The 14,096-nt window shown below is 50.0% G+C and overlaps 1 protein-coding gene across 1 annotated transcript in view; it reads left to right on the top strand.

Moving 5' to 3' along the window:
* The first annotated feature begins 13,824 nt into the window (after nt 1-13,824).
* The window catches only part of LOC138666413 (zinc finger protein 585B-like), a 161,500-nt gene continuing 161,228 nt past the window's right edge, over nt 13,825-14,096 (top strand). The window contains exon 1 of the mRNA XM_069754636.1: nt 13,825-13,907. The gene's annotated coding sequence lies outside the window, so the exon portion shown is untranslated. The remainder of the gene's footprint in view (nt 13,908-14,096) is intronic.

The following is a 14,096-nucleotide window of genomic DNA, read 5'->3' on the forward strand; positions in this document are numbered from 1 at the left end:
CATGCAAAAAAACGCATGCGTTTTTAATGTTAAGTATAGGGGAAAAACGCATGCTTTTTTGCGTTTTTTACTGCAAAAACGCAAAAAAAAACCGCAAATGTGAAACCACCCTTACCTGCACCTTCTGTTACAGATACAGGACTCTCGAGAGGTCATAGGCATTACCATGTAAGATGCACAAGCCAGATAGTCATGGGAAAGCTTCCGTTCCCACTCACTTTGGCATCCTACAGTCACCTCATGTCCCAGTGTGCTGCTGTGTATGAGGTGCATCACACTTACTTTAGGACTGCAGGCCTCTTCTGCTTCTGAGTTCAGGAATCCTCTTCTGGAACCAGGGCAGCTATTAATCTAGGAAACACAAGATTCATAAAAACAACCAAACTTTGACTGGCTGAATAGTAGTATTTATGGTATTTACAGGCAGATGTAGAGGATAAGGCCCAACAGATTGTTATCTTTTCCCATAGGCACCAGATACAACTACACTCCTCGTTCTCGGACAAGGTAGAATGTCCCTCTCACTGGCTTCTCTATAACTAGGGAGTCTTCTCCACCACTAGCAGTTTATTCGGATTCCCATACCTTCTGTCCCATGGAGTCTGAGTCCATCTTTCCCTGTAGCTGAGTTCAACCAAGGCCAACAATGTCCATCTTGAGGTTGCCCCAGGCCATTAGACAGAATCACACGGAAGGGTATTTTAAGCAAGCTACTGAGTATTAGGTCCAAGCTGTCCCCAGCAGCCTCTTGACTTAGGACTGCTACTTCACACACTGCTCTCCACACTCTGACTGACTGTGTGTCTTTCTGGACTTGACCCTAACTGTCAGATCCTCCTCCCAAACTGGGCCAGCCATTACAGTTAACCCTGTGTAAGCTAACTGCAGCCCCAGTGGGTATTATCCTTTTATAACATGCATAGAGATCAAATGTATTTAACCCTTGGAGTGTCAGGTAGAAAACCACCAGCCCCTCCACTGCTACAACCATGTATCTGTAATGAGGGGGGGTGAGGACCCTCGGTTGCTCCCTCTCTCCTTTATGTCGGGCACGTGTCCCCCATGTGGTGCCCTGATGTTTTGGCTATATATTAATGAATTAATTCTGCTGGGAAAGAACTGTGACTCCGTGGTGCTTCATGGGACCAGAAATCCAGCAGACACCGTGAGTACCCATTCCTCCATGTGCAAGGTGCCGGGGTGTTCACTGGCTGTTTGCTTAATAGACTCGCCCACAACTACCACCTCGTGCCACATTGTTACATTTGGCTTAGTCGGCAGGATCAACCCCAGCAGGCCTGCAACTGCAAGACTGAGAGAGAGGATTCCTGAGATTTGTGAATTGGTGACCACCGTGAAAGAGTCAATGATGGCAGCTGTTGAAGATTTAAAGATGGAACCGACTGCTGCCGCGAAGCTTGTGGCCATTGGCGTGAAAGCTGAGGATGGTGCCACCTTTCATGGGCGTCAAAGAGGAAATTTGGTGCCGAAATGGAGAAGGCCGCATCCCCCTGTAAAGAATGCCTGCCCTAAATGGGTGCGGGCGTAGAAGAAGCTGTCGCCCTTCCAGCCTGATCAGAAGAAACGGGTAGAGCAGCATTAAGCGACCCCGCCCACGAATGGGTGGGGCCCAGAAGAGCAAGACAGTGTGTCGGGCGAGGAGACACCATTGCCTGATACAATGTAGAGACGAAGCATATGTTTCCGCGGTGTCATCGGCCGCCAGGACTGGAGGTGATCTGTGGCCCGGGCGAAGACGGGCCTGCGTTTCGATGCCTGTTGGTCGGAGAGACTAGAGGAGTGGCACCCTTTCCGGTGGCCGGAGAAGCAGCCGGAGGAGGATGAGGAAAGCGTGGGACTGGCGGCGCCCATTGTAAACAAATTTACAATGACAGACTGGTACAGAGGGGAGAGGACCCTGTCCTTGCGGATTTACATTCTACGGGATAATGGAGAAGAGACAGAAGGTCAGGGGTGCAGCAGCTCTGGTGGGGTTGAGGCAGCAGAATGGTTATTGCAGGCTGTAGGCTTTCCTGAGGACATGGGTTTTCAGGTTCCGTCTGAAGGATCAGAGGGTGGTGGATAATCGGATGTGTTGAGGCGTGGAATTCCAGAGGATGAGGGGATATTCGGGAGAAATCTTTGAGGCGGTCGTGCGAGGAACGAATGAGTGTGGTGGAGAGTAGGAGGTCTTGGGAAGATTGTGTGAGGGAAGATATTGGGAGATTAGTTCAGAGTTATAGGGAGGGGACAAGTTGTGGATGGATTTGTAGATCAATGTTTGTAGTTTGAACTGGATTCGTTGGGGAATTGGGAGCCAGTGGAGGGATTTGCAGAGGGGAGAAGCAGGGGAGTAGCGAGGAGAGAGTTGTATTAGGAGGGCAGCAGAGTTGAGGACAGAGTGGAATGGTGCAAGAGAGTTAGCGGGGAGGCCACAGAGGAGGGTGTTGCACTAGTCAAGGTGGGAGATAATGATGATATGCACAAGAGTTTTCGTAGATTGAGAGCTGAGAAAGGAACAGATTCTGGCAATATTTTTGAGTTGGAGGCGACCGGAGGTGGCAAGAGTTTGGACGTGCGGTTAGAAGGAGTCGAGAGTTACTCTGAGGCAGCGGATTACAGGTGCGGGAGAGAGCGTGATGACGTTTATCATAATAGATAGATCGGGTAGGGGAGATTCACGAGATGGAGGAAAGTTGATGAGTTCGGTTTTGTCTACATTGAGTTTTAGGAAGCGAGAGGTGAAGAAGGAGCATATGGCTGATATACACTCTGGGATTCTGGACAGCAGGGAGGTGACATCTGGGCCAGAGAGGTAGATCTGAGTGTTGTCCGCATACAGGTGGTACTGGAAGCCATAGTACTTTATGAGTTGTCCTAGGCAAAGGGTATAGATGGAAAAAAGTAGGGGCCCCAGGACAGAGCCTTGAGGGACACCAACAGAGAGAGGGCAGGATGAGAAGGTAGTGTGGGAGTGGGAAACGCTAAATGTGCGGTCGGAAAGACATGAAGCAATCCAGGACAGGGCAAGGTCTTGATGCCAAGGGAAGTGTTGTGAATTCTGTGGCAGAGCTCCCTCCTGTGGTCACAGGTGGTACTTCTGCTGGTTCTCTCTGTGAGCTTCCGTTGGTGGAGGAAAGTGGTACTGCGGCTTCTGAGTTTCCTTCCTCAGGTGATGTGGTGAAGTCGTTAGGTGCTTCTCTATTTGACTCCACCTGGTGCTTTGATCCTGGCTTCCAGTCAATGTTCTAGTATTGGACCTGTTTCCTCCTGGATCGTTCCTGTGGCCTGCTGCTCTGCATAGCTAAGTTCCTCTTTGCTATTTGTTTGCTGTTTTTTTCTGTCCAGCTTGTCAATTTGTTTTTTACTGCTTGCTGGAAGCTCTGGGACGCAGAGGGTGTACCTCCGTGCCGTTAGTTCGGTACGGAGGGTCTTTTTGCCCCCTTTGCGTGGTTTTTGTAGGGTTTTGTGTTGACCGCAAAGTTACCTTTCCTATCCTCGCTCTGTTCAGAAAGTTGGGCCTCACTTTGCTAAATCTATTTCATCTCTACGTTTGTCTTTTCATCTTAACTCACAGTCATTATATGTGGGGGCTGCCTTTTCCTTTGGGGTATTTCTCTGAGGCAAGGTAGGCTTATTTTCTATCTTCAGGCTAGCTAGTTTCTCAGGCCGTGCCGAGTTGCATAGGCAGCGTTAGGCGCAATCCACGGCTGCCTTTAGTGTGGTTGGAGAGGATTAGGGATTGCGGTCAACAGAGTTCCCACGTCTCAGAGCTCGTTCTTGTTTTTTGGGTTATTGCCAGGTCACTGTATGTGCGCTGACCTCTATGTCCATTGTGGTACTGAATTACCTATCATAACAGTACTGGAAGCCAAAAGTACTAATGATTCCCAATAGAGGGAAAAAAGAAGTTCTGAGACCATTTTTTTTTCTTTGCACTGTGTTTTGCCTTTTTTTTCCCCTAGACATTTGGGTGGTTCAGGACACAGGTGTGGACATGGATATTCAGGGTCTGTGCTCTTCATTGGATAATCTCGTTATAAATGTACAAAAGATTCAAGATTTGGTGGTTCAGAAGCCTATGTTAGAACCAAGAATTCCTATTCCTGATTTCTTTTATGGTGATAGAGCGAAGTTTGTGAATTTCAAAAATAATTGCAAACTGTTTCTGGCCTTGAAACCTTGCTCCTCTGGTGACCCAGTTCAACACGTTAGGATCGTTATTTCTTTTTTGCGGGGCGATCCTCAGGACTGGGCATTTTCCCTTGCGCCAGGGGATCCTGCATTATGTAATATCGATGCATTTTTCCTGGCGCTCGGATTGCTGTACGATGAGCCTAATTCTGTGGATCAGGCAGAGAAGAATTTGCTGGCTCTGTGTCAGGGTCAGAATGAAATAGAGGTATATTGTGAGAAATTTAGAAAGTGGTCCGTACTCACTCAGTGGAATGAAGGTGCGCTCGCAGCTATTTTCAGAAAAGGTCTCTCTGAAGCCTTAAGGATGTCATGGTGGGATTTCCTATGCCTGCTGGTCTGAATAAGTCTGTCTTTGGCCATTCAGATCGGTCGACGCTTGCGCGAGCGTAAATCTGTGCACCATTTGGCGGTATTATCTGAGCATAAACCTGAGCCTATGCAGTGCGATAGGACTTTGACCAGAGCTGAACGGCAAGAACACAGACGTCTGAATGGGCTGTGTTTCTACTGTGGTGATTCCACTCATGCTATCTCTGATTGTCCTAAGCGCACTAAGCGGTTCGCTAGGTCTGCCACCATTGGTACGGTACAGTCAAAATTTCTTCTGTCCCTTACCATGATCTGCTCTTTGTCATCGTATTCTGTCATGGCATTTGTGGACTCAGGCGCTGCTCTGAATTTGATGGACTTGGAGTATGCTAGGCATTGTGGGTTTTTCTTGGAGCCCTTGCAGTGTCCTATTCCATTGAGAGGAATTGATGCTATGCCTTTGGCCAAGAATAAGCCTCAATACTGGACCCAGCTGACCATGTGCATGGCTCCTGCACATCAGGAGGTTATTCGCTTTCTGGTGTTGCATAATCTGCATGATGTGGTCGTGTTGGGGTTGCCATGGCTACAAGTCCATAATCCAGTTTTAGATTGGAAATCCATGTCTGTGTCCAGCTGGGGTTGTCAGGGGGTACATGGTGATGTCCCATTTCTGACTATTTCGTCATCCACCCCTTCTGAGGTTCCTGAGTTCTTGTCTAATTACCGGGATGTATTTGATGAGCCCAAGTCCGATGCCCTACCTCCGCATAGGGATTGTGATTGTGCTATCGATTTGATTCCTGGTAGTAAATTCCCAAAAGGTCGACTGTTTAATTTATCTGTGCCTGAGCACGCCGCTATGCGGAGTTATGTGAAGGAGTCTTTGGAGAAGGGGCATATTCGCCTGTCATCGTCGCCATTGGGAGCAGGGTTCTTTTTTGTAGCCAAGAAGGATGGTTCACTGAGACCTTGTATTGATTACCGCCTTCTAAATAAGATCACGGTTAAATTTCAGTACCCCTTGCCATTGTTATCTGATTTGTTTACTAGGATTAAGGGGGCTAGTTGGTTCACCAAGATAGATCTTCGTGGTGCGTATAATCTTGTGCGTATTAAGCGAGGCGATGAGTGGAAAACTGCATTTAATACGCCCGAGGGCCATTTTGAGTATCTAGTAATGCCATTCGGACTTGCCAATGCTCCATCAGTGTTTCAGTCCTTTATGCATGACATCTTCCGAGAGTACCTGGATAAATTCCTGATTGTGTACTTAGATGACATTTTGATCTTCTCGGATGATTGGGAGTCTCATGTGAAGCAGGTCAGAACGGTGTTTCAGGTCCTGCGTGCTAATTCTTTGTTTGTGAAGGGATCAAAGTGTCTCTTTGGTGTTCAGAAGGTTTCATTTTTGGGGTTCATCTTTTCCCCTTCTACTATCGAGATGGATCCTGTTAAGGTCCAAGCCATCCATAATTGGACTCAGCCGACATCTCTGAAAAGTCTGCAAAAGTTCCTGGGCTTTGCTAATTTTTATCGTCGCTTCATCTGCAATTTTTCTAGTATTGCTAAACCATTGACCGATTTGACCAAGAAAGGTGCTGATTTGGTCAATTGGTCTTCTGCTGCGGTGGAGGCTTTTCAAGAGTTGAAGCGTCGTTTTTCTTCTGCCCCTGTGTTGTGTCAACCAGATGTTTTGCTTCCGTTCCAGGTCGAGGTTGATGCTTCTGAGATTGGAGCAGGGGCTGTTTTGTCGCAGAGAAGTTCTGATTGCTCGGTGATGAAACTATGCGCCTTCTTTTCCAGGAAGTTTTCGCCTGCTGAGCGTAATTATGATGTGGGTAATCGAGAGTTGCTGGCCATGAAGTGGGCATTCGAGGAGTGGCGTCATTGGCTTGAAGGAGCTAAGCATCGCGTGGTGGTCTTGACTGATCATAAGAACTTGACTTATCTCGAGTCCGCCAAGCGGTTGAATCATAGACAAGCTCGTTGGTCGTTGTTTTTTGCCCGTTTTGACTTTGTGATTTCATACCTTCCGGGCTCTAAAAATGTGAAGGCGGATGCTCTGTCTAGGAGTTTTGTGCTCGACTCTCCGGGTGTATCTGAGCCGGCGGGTATCCTCAAAGAGGGAGTAATTGTGTCTGCCATCTCCCCTGATTTGCGGCGGGTGCTGCAAAAATTTCAGGCTAATAAACCTGATCGTTGCCCAGCGGAGAAACTGTTTGTCCCTGATAGGTGGACGAATAAAGTTATCTCTGAGGTTCATTGTTCGGTGTTGGCTGGTCATCCTGGAATCTTTGGTACCAGAGAGTTAGTGGCTAGATCCTTTTGGTGGCCATCTCTGTCGCGGGATGTGCGTACCTTTGTGCAGTCCTGTGGGATTTGTGCTCGTGCTAAGCCCTGCTGTTCTCGTGCCAGTGGGTTGCTTTTGCCCTTGCCGGTCCCGAAGAGGCCTTGGACACATATCTCTATGGATTTTATTTCGGATCTTCCCGTCTCTCAAAAGATGTCAGTCATTTGGGTGGTCTGTGATCGCTTCTCTAAGATGGTCCATTTGGTACCCTTGTCTAAATTGCCTTCCTCCTCTGATTTGGTGCCATTGTTTTTCCAGCATGTGGTTCGTTTACATGGCATTCCAGAGAATATAATTTCTGACAGAGGTTCCCAGTTTGTTTCGAGGTTTTGGCGAGCCTTTTGTGGTAGGATGGGCATTGACTTGTCTTTTTCCTCGGCTTTCCATCCTCAGACTAATGGCCAGACCGAACGAACTAATCAGACCTTGGAAACATATCTGAGATGCTTTGTTTCTGCTGATCAGGATGACTGGGTGTCCTTTTTGCCTTTGGCTGAGTTCGCCCTTAATAATAGGGCCAGCTCGGCTACCTTGGTTTCACCGCTTTTCTGCAACTCTGGGTTCCATCCTCGTTTCTCTTCAGGGCAGGTTGAGTCTTCGGACTGTCCTGGTGTGGATACTGTGGTGGACAGGTTGCAGCAGATTTGGACTCATGTAGTGGACAATTTGACTTTGTCCCAGGAGAAGGCTCAACGTTTCGCTAATCGCAGACGCTGTGTGGGTCCCCGACTTCGTGTTGGGGACTTGGTTTGGTTATCTTCTCGTCATATTCCTATGAAGGTTTCCTCTCCTAAGTTTAAACCTCGTTTTATTGGTCCGTATAGGATTTCTGAGGTTCTTAATCCTGTGTCTTTTCGTCTGACCCTTCCAGATTCATTTTCCATACATAACGTATTCCATAGGTCATTGTTGCGGAGATACGTGGCACCTATGGTTCCATCTGTTGATCCTCCTGCCCCGGTTTTGGTGGAGGGGGAATTGGAGTATATTGTGGAGAAGATTTTGGATTCTCGTGTTTCAAGGCGGAAACTCCAGTATCTGGTTAAGTGGAAGGGTTATGCTCAGGAAGATAATTCCTGGGTCTTTGCCTCTGATGTCCATGCTCCCGATCTTGTTCGTGCCTTTCATATGGCTCATCCTGATCGTCCTGGGAGCTCTGGTGAGGGTTCGGTGACCCCTCCTCAAGGGGGGGTACTGTTGTGAATTCTGTGGCAGAGCTCCCTCCTGTGGTCACAGGTGGTACTTCGGCTGGTTCTCTCTGTGAGCTTCCGTTGGTGGAGGAAAGTGGTACTGCGGCTTCTGAGTTTCCTTCCTCAGGTGATGTGGTGAAGTCGTTAGGTGCTTCTCTATTTGACTCCACCTGGTGCTTTGATCCTGGCTTCCAGTCAATGTTCTAGTATTGGACCTGTTTCCTCCTGGATCGTTCCTGTGGCCTGCTGCTCTGCATAGCTAAGTTCCTCTTTGCTATTTGTTTGCTGTTTTTTTCTGTCCAGCTTGTCAATTTGTTTTTTACTGCTTGCTGGAAGCTCTGGGACGCAGAGGGTGTACCTCCGTGCCGTTAGTTCGGTACGGAGGGTCTTTTTGCCCCCTTTGCGTGGTTTTTGTAGGGTTTTGTGTTGACCGCAAAGTTACCTTTCCTATCCTCGCTCTGTTCAGAAAGTTGGGCCTCACTTTGCTAAATCTATTTCATCTCTACGTTTGTCTTTTCATCTTAACTCACAGTCATTATATGTGGGGGCTGCCTTTTCCTTTGGGGTATTTCTCTGAGGCAAGGTAGGCTTATTTTCTATCTTCAGGCTAGCTAGTTTCTCAGGCCGTGCCGAGTTGCATAGGCAGCGTTAGGCGCAATCCACGGCTGCCTTTTGTGTGGTTGGAGAGGATTAGGGATTGCGGTCAACAGAGTTCCCACGTCTCAGAGCTCGTTCTTGTTTTTTGGGTTATTGCCATGACTCACTGTATGTGCGCTGACCTCTGTCCATTGTGGTACTGAATTACCTATCATAACAGGGAAGAAAGAATTTGTAGCAGTAGGCAGTGGTCGACTGTGTCGAAGGCAGAGGACAGGTCGAGAAGGAGGAGGATGGAGAACTGTCTGCTTTGGCTGCAAGTCATTAGTAATTTCGGTCAGAGCAGTTTTGGTGGAGTGGTGGGGGTGGAAGCCATATTGGAGGTTGTCAAGGAGAGAGTTAGATGAGAGGTGGGAGGAAAGTTGAGCACGGACATGCTGCTCAAGGAGTTTTGAAGCAAACATGAGAGGGGCGACTGAGTGATGGCTGATGTGAGGGTGGCGTTATAGAAAGTGGTGGCGTTGTCTGTGTCATGGAGTGAAAATATGGAGGACAGAGGTAGAAGAGAGTTTGAGAGTCTGTTAATGTCTAGGTGTGCGAGGTTTCTGCGAGGATGTGCTAGTGGCTGGACATGGGGGGCGGGTGAGGAGGACAAGGATGAGAAGATGAGTAGATGGTGGTCAGATAGGGGGAAGGGAGATGTTGTGAGATGGGGAACAGAGGCAGGTGAAGATGAGGTCTAGTGTATGTCCGTCTGTGTGGGCGGCTGTGGAGGACTACTGAGTAAGTCCAGAGGATGAAGTAAGGGACAGGAGTTTGGAGGCTGTTGGCTGACCGGTGTCAATAGGGATATTAAAGTCACCCATGGTGATGGTGGGGACATCAGCAGAGAGAAAGTGAAGAAGCCCGGTGGAGAATTGGTCAATGAAGGCAGTGGCTGAGCCCGGTGGTCGATATATGACAGAAATTTAGAGATTAGAGGGAGAGCAGATATGGACAGAGTGAACCTCGAAAGAAGGAAGGATAAGGGAGGGTGGGGGTTGGATAGGGTTGAAGGAGCAGTTTTTGGAAAAAAGGAAACCCACTCCTCCGCCATGTCTGTTGCCAGAGCGAAGAGTGTGGGTAAATTGGAGGCCACAGTAACTCAGTGCAGCAGGGGAGGCCATGTCATCGGGCATCAGTCAGGTCTCAGTGAGGGCCAGGAAGAATAGGTTGCGGGAAGTAAAGAGATTGGGGATCACGTGGAGCTTGTTGCAAATGGAGCGGGCATTCCAAAGTGTCCCAGAGAGAGGAAGCAGGGGGGTGGGGGTCAATGGCACAGATTTTAAGTGTGAAGGATTGCGGTTGTTTCTCTTAGTGTGAGAATTAAAGGGGTATTAGTGGGATTTATGAGGCGGAGGGGCCAGGATTGGGGGATATGTCGCCAGCTGTGAGAAGGAGCAGAGAAAAGGAAAGCAGGTGGCTGAAGGAGAGTGGCCGGGTTATATTATATTTTAGTAGGAGAGGTCTGATGTTAAGGAGCAGGTCTGCAGATGAAGCGAGGTGGGGAAGTAAGAGGGGGAGATGGTTATTTGGTTCGAGGGTGCAGGGGTTTGGGGGTCGCGAAGGAAAGTGAGAGTTAGTGGAGCAAAAACGGTTAGGGCAAATGTGAGCATGGTTAAAGAGCCAGGGAAGAAAAGAAAGGTAAGTAAAATTAGAAGACAGTGATTAGTCTTACCTTCTGGCCGATTTCTGGACTAATTCAGGTATATTTCTGATGTTACACTTAAAGGGAGTCTGTCACCCCCAAAATCGTATATGAGCTGTGGCTACCAGCATCAGAGGCTTATCTACAGCATTCTGTAGATGTAACCTGAAAGATGAGAAATAATGGTTAGATTATACTCACCCAGGGGTGGTCCCGATGGGTGTCGCTGTCCAGCGCCTCCTATGTTCATACGATGACGTCCTCTTCTTGCAACGGCTCTGGCGCAGGTGTACTTTGTCTGCCCTGTTGAGAGCAGAGCAAAGTACTGCAGTGCGCAGGTGCTGGGCCTCTCTGACCTTTCCCACGGCAAGAAGACAAGAAGATGACATCATCGTATGAAGATAGGAGGCGCTGGACACGGACCGCATCAGGACCGCCCCTGGGTGAGTATAATATAACCTTTATTTCTCATCTTTAAGGTTACATTGGGGGCTTATCTACAGCATTACAGAATGCTGTAGATAAGCCCCTAATGCCGGTGGCTGCAGATCATATACGATTTTAGGGGTGACATACTCCCTTTAAAAGATGTCACTTCAAATGATGTCACATCTGACCAAGGGCATATCTGACTTCCCCATTCAACTTATACCATTCAAGTGTCCATGAAATGAAGCCACATGAGAGAGACAGAGAGGGAGGAGGAAGGAGTACAGTTCACACCAGGGAGTAATTAACAGATTGCAGTTAATAAAACATTTGATTAGCATCAAAGTTGAAGAAAGAGACAGAATGAAGTGGAATGATAGTGCTAGGTGTGAGGAGCATGTACATATCATGGAATTAAAGTCAGGGAAAAGCAGCAATGTACCAGGTAGAACAGAGGGAGAGAAGTACATGGGGTTCTGGGGTGCAGTGGGTATTCCAGAGTAGGAGATAGTTCACACACGACTCCGCTCCATACACCTTGTACACACACGGCTCCGCTCCGTACACATACTACTCCGCTCCGTACACACACGGCTCTGCTACATCCACACTGTAAACCCCTCCTGACCCCACACAGAAACTTCCCCTCATCCAGCACCATGACAACCAGCACAGCAGAGTCCTGCATACACTGAGGCCCCTGATCATGTGACCCCTGACTCCTCCCCTCCTGTGACCTCATCACAGGTCCTGTGCGCACAGAGAAGCCATATATGTGGAGTGCGGCTCTGCGGGTGGAGGTAGATGCTGGAGGCCCCATTATTCTCTATGTGGAGTGCGGCTCTGCGGGTGGAGGTCGGTGCTGGAGGCCCCATTATTCTCTATGTGGAGTGTGGCTCTGCGGGTGGAGGTCGGTGCTGGAGGCTCCATTATTCTCTATGTGGAGTGCGGCTCTGCGGGTGGAGGTAGATGCTGGAGGCCCCATTATTCTCTATGTGGAGTGCGGCTCTGCGGGTGGAGGTCGGTGGTGGAGGCTCCATTATTCTCTATGTGGAGTGTGGGTGGAGGTCGGTGCTGGAGGCTCCATTATTCTCTATGAGGAGTACTGCTCTGCGAGTGGAGGTCGGTGCTGGAGGCTCCATTATTCTCTATGTGGAGTGCGGCTCTGCGGGTGGAGGTCGGTGCTGGAGGCTCCATTATTCTCTATGAGGAGTACTGCTCTGCGAGTGGAGGTCTGTGCTGGAGGCTCCATTATTCTCTATGTGGAGTGCGGCTCTGCGAGTGGAGGTCTGTGCTGGAGGCTCCATTATTCTCTATGTGGAGTGCGGGTGGAGGTCAGTGCTGGAGGCTCCATTATTCTCTATGTGGAGTGCGGCTCTGCGGGTGGAGGTCGGTGCTGGAGGCTCCATTATTCTCCATGTGGAGTGCGGCTCTGCGGGTGGAGGTCGGTGCTGGAGGCTCCATTATTCTCTATGAGGAGTGGGCTCTGCGGGTGGAGGTCGGTGCTGGAGGCTCCATTATTCTCTATGAGGAGTGGGCTCTGCGGGTGGAGGTCGGTGCTGGAGGCTCCATTATTCTCTATGAGGAGTGCGGCTCTGCGGGTGGAGGTCGGTGCTGGAGGCTCCATTATTCTCTATGAGGAGTGCGGCTCTGCGGGTGGAGGTCGGTGCTGGAGGCTCCATTATTCTCTATGTGGAGTGCGGCTCTGCAGGTGGAGGTCGGTGCTGGAGGCTCCATTATTCTCTATGTGGAGTGCGGCTCTGCGGGTGGAGGTCGGTGCTGGAGGCTCCATTATTCTCTATGTGGAGTGCGGCTCTGCGGGTGGAGGTAGGTGCTGGAGGCTCCATTATTCTCTATGTGGAGTGCGGCTCTGCGGGTGGAGGTCAGTGCTGGAGGCTCCATTATTCTCTATGTGAAGTGCGGCTCTGTGGGTGGAGGTCGGTGGTGGAGGCTCCATTATTCTCTATGTGGAGGTCGGTGCTGGAGGCTCCATTATTCTCTATGTGGAGTGCGACTCTGCGGGTGGAGGTCGGTGCTGGAGGCTCCATTATTCTTTATGTGCAGTGTGGCTCTGCGGGTGGAGGTCGGTGCTGGAGGCTCCATTATTCTCTATGTGGAGTGCGGCTCTGCGGGTGGAGGTCGGTGCTGGAGGCTCCATTATTCTCTATGTGGAGTGCGGCTCTGCGGGTGGAGGTCGGTGGTGGAGGCTCCATTATTCTCTATGTGGAGGTCGGTGCTGGAGGCTCCATTATTCTCTATGTGGAGTGTAGCTCTGCCGTTGGAGGTAGGTGCTGGAGGCTCCATTATTCTCTATGTGGAGTGCGGCTCTGCAGGTGGAGGTAGGTGCTGGAGGCTCCATTATTCTCTATGTGGAGGTCGGTGCTGGAGGCTCCATTATTCTCTATGTGGAGTGTGGCTCTGCCGGTGGAGGTCGGTGGTGGAGGCTCCATTATTCTCTATGTGGAGTGCGGCTCTGCGGGTGGAGGTAGGTGCTGGAGGCTCCATTATTCTCTATGTGGAGTGCGGCTCTGTGGGTGGAGGTCGGTGCTGGAGGCTCCATTATTCTTTATGTGCAGTGTGGCTCTGCGGGTGGAGGTCGGTGCTGGAGGCTCCATTATTCTCTATGTGAAGTGCGGCTCTGTGGGTGGAGGTCGGTGCTGGAGGCTCCATTATTCTCTATGTGGAGTGCGGCTCTGCGGGTGGAGGTCGGTGGTGGAGGCTCCATTATTCTCTATGTGGAGTGCGGCTCTGCGGGTGGAGGTCGGTGCTGGAGGCTCCATTATTCTCTATGAGGAGTGCGGCTCTGCGGGTGGAGGTCGGTGCTGGAGGCTCCATTATTCTCTATGAGGAGTACTGCTCTGCGAGTGGAGGTCGGTGCTGGAGGCTCCATTATTCTCTATGTGGAGTGCGGCTCTGCGGGTGGAGGTCGGTGCTGGAGGCTCCATTATTCTCTATGAGGAGTACTGCTCTGCGAGTGGAGGTCGGTGCTGGAGGCTCCATTATTCTCTATGTGGAGTAAGGATCTGCGAGTGGAGGTCGGTGCTGGAGGCTCCATTATTCTCTATGTGGAGTGCGGCTCTGCGGGTGGAGGTCGGTGCTGGAGGCTCCATTATTCTCTATGTGGAGTGCGGCTCTGCGGGTGGAGGTCTGTGCTGGAGGCTCCATTATTCTCTATGTGGAGTGCGGCTCTGCGGGTGGAGGTCGGTGCTGGAGGCTCCATTATTCTCTATGTGGAGTGCGGCTCTGCGGGTGGAGGTCGGTGCTGGAGGCTCCATTATTTTCTATGAGGAGTGGGCTCTGCGGGTGGAGGTCGGTGCTGGAGGCTCCATTATTC

Source organism: Ranitomeya imitator, chromosome 2 (assembly GCF_032444005.1).
Source record: "Ranitomeya imitator isolate aRanImi1 chromosome 2, aRanImi1.pri, whole genome shotgun sequence".
In the NCBI taxonomy this organism is placed as follows: domain Eukaryota; kingdom Metazoa; phylum Chordata; class Amphibia; order Anura; family Dendrobatidae; genus Ranitomeya; species Ranitomeya imitator.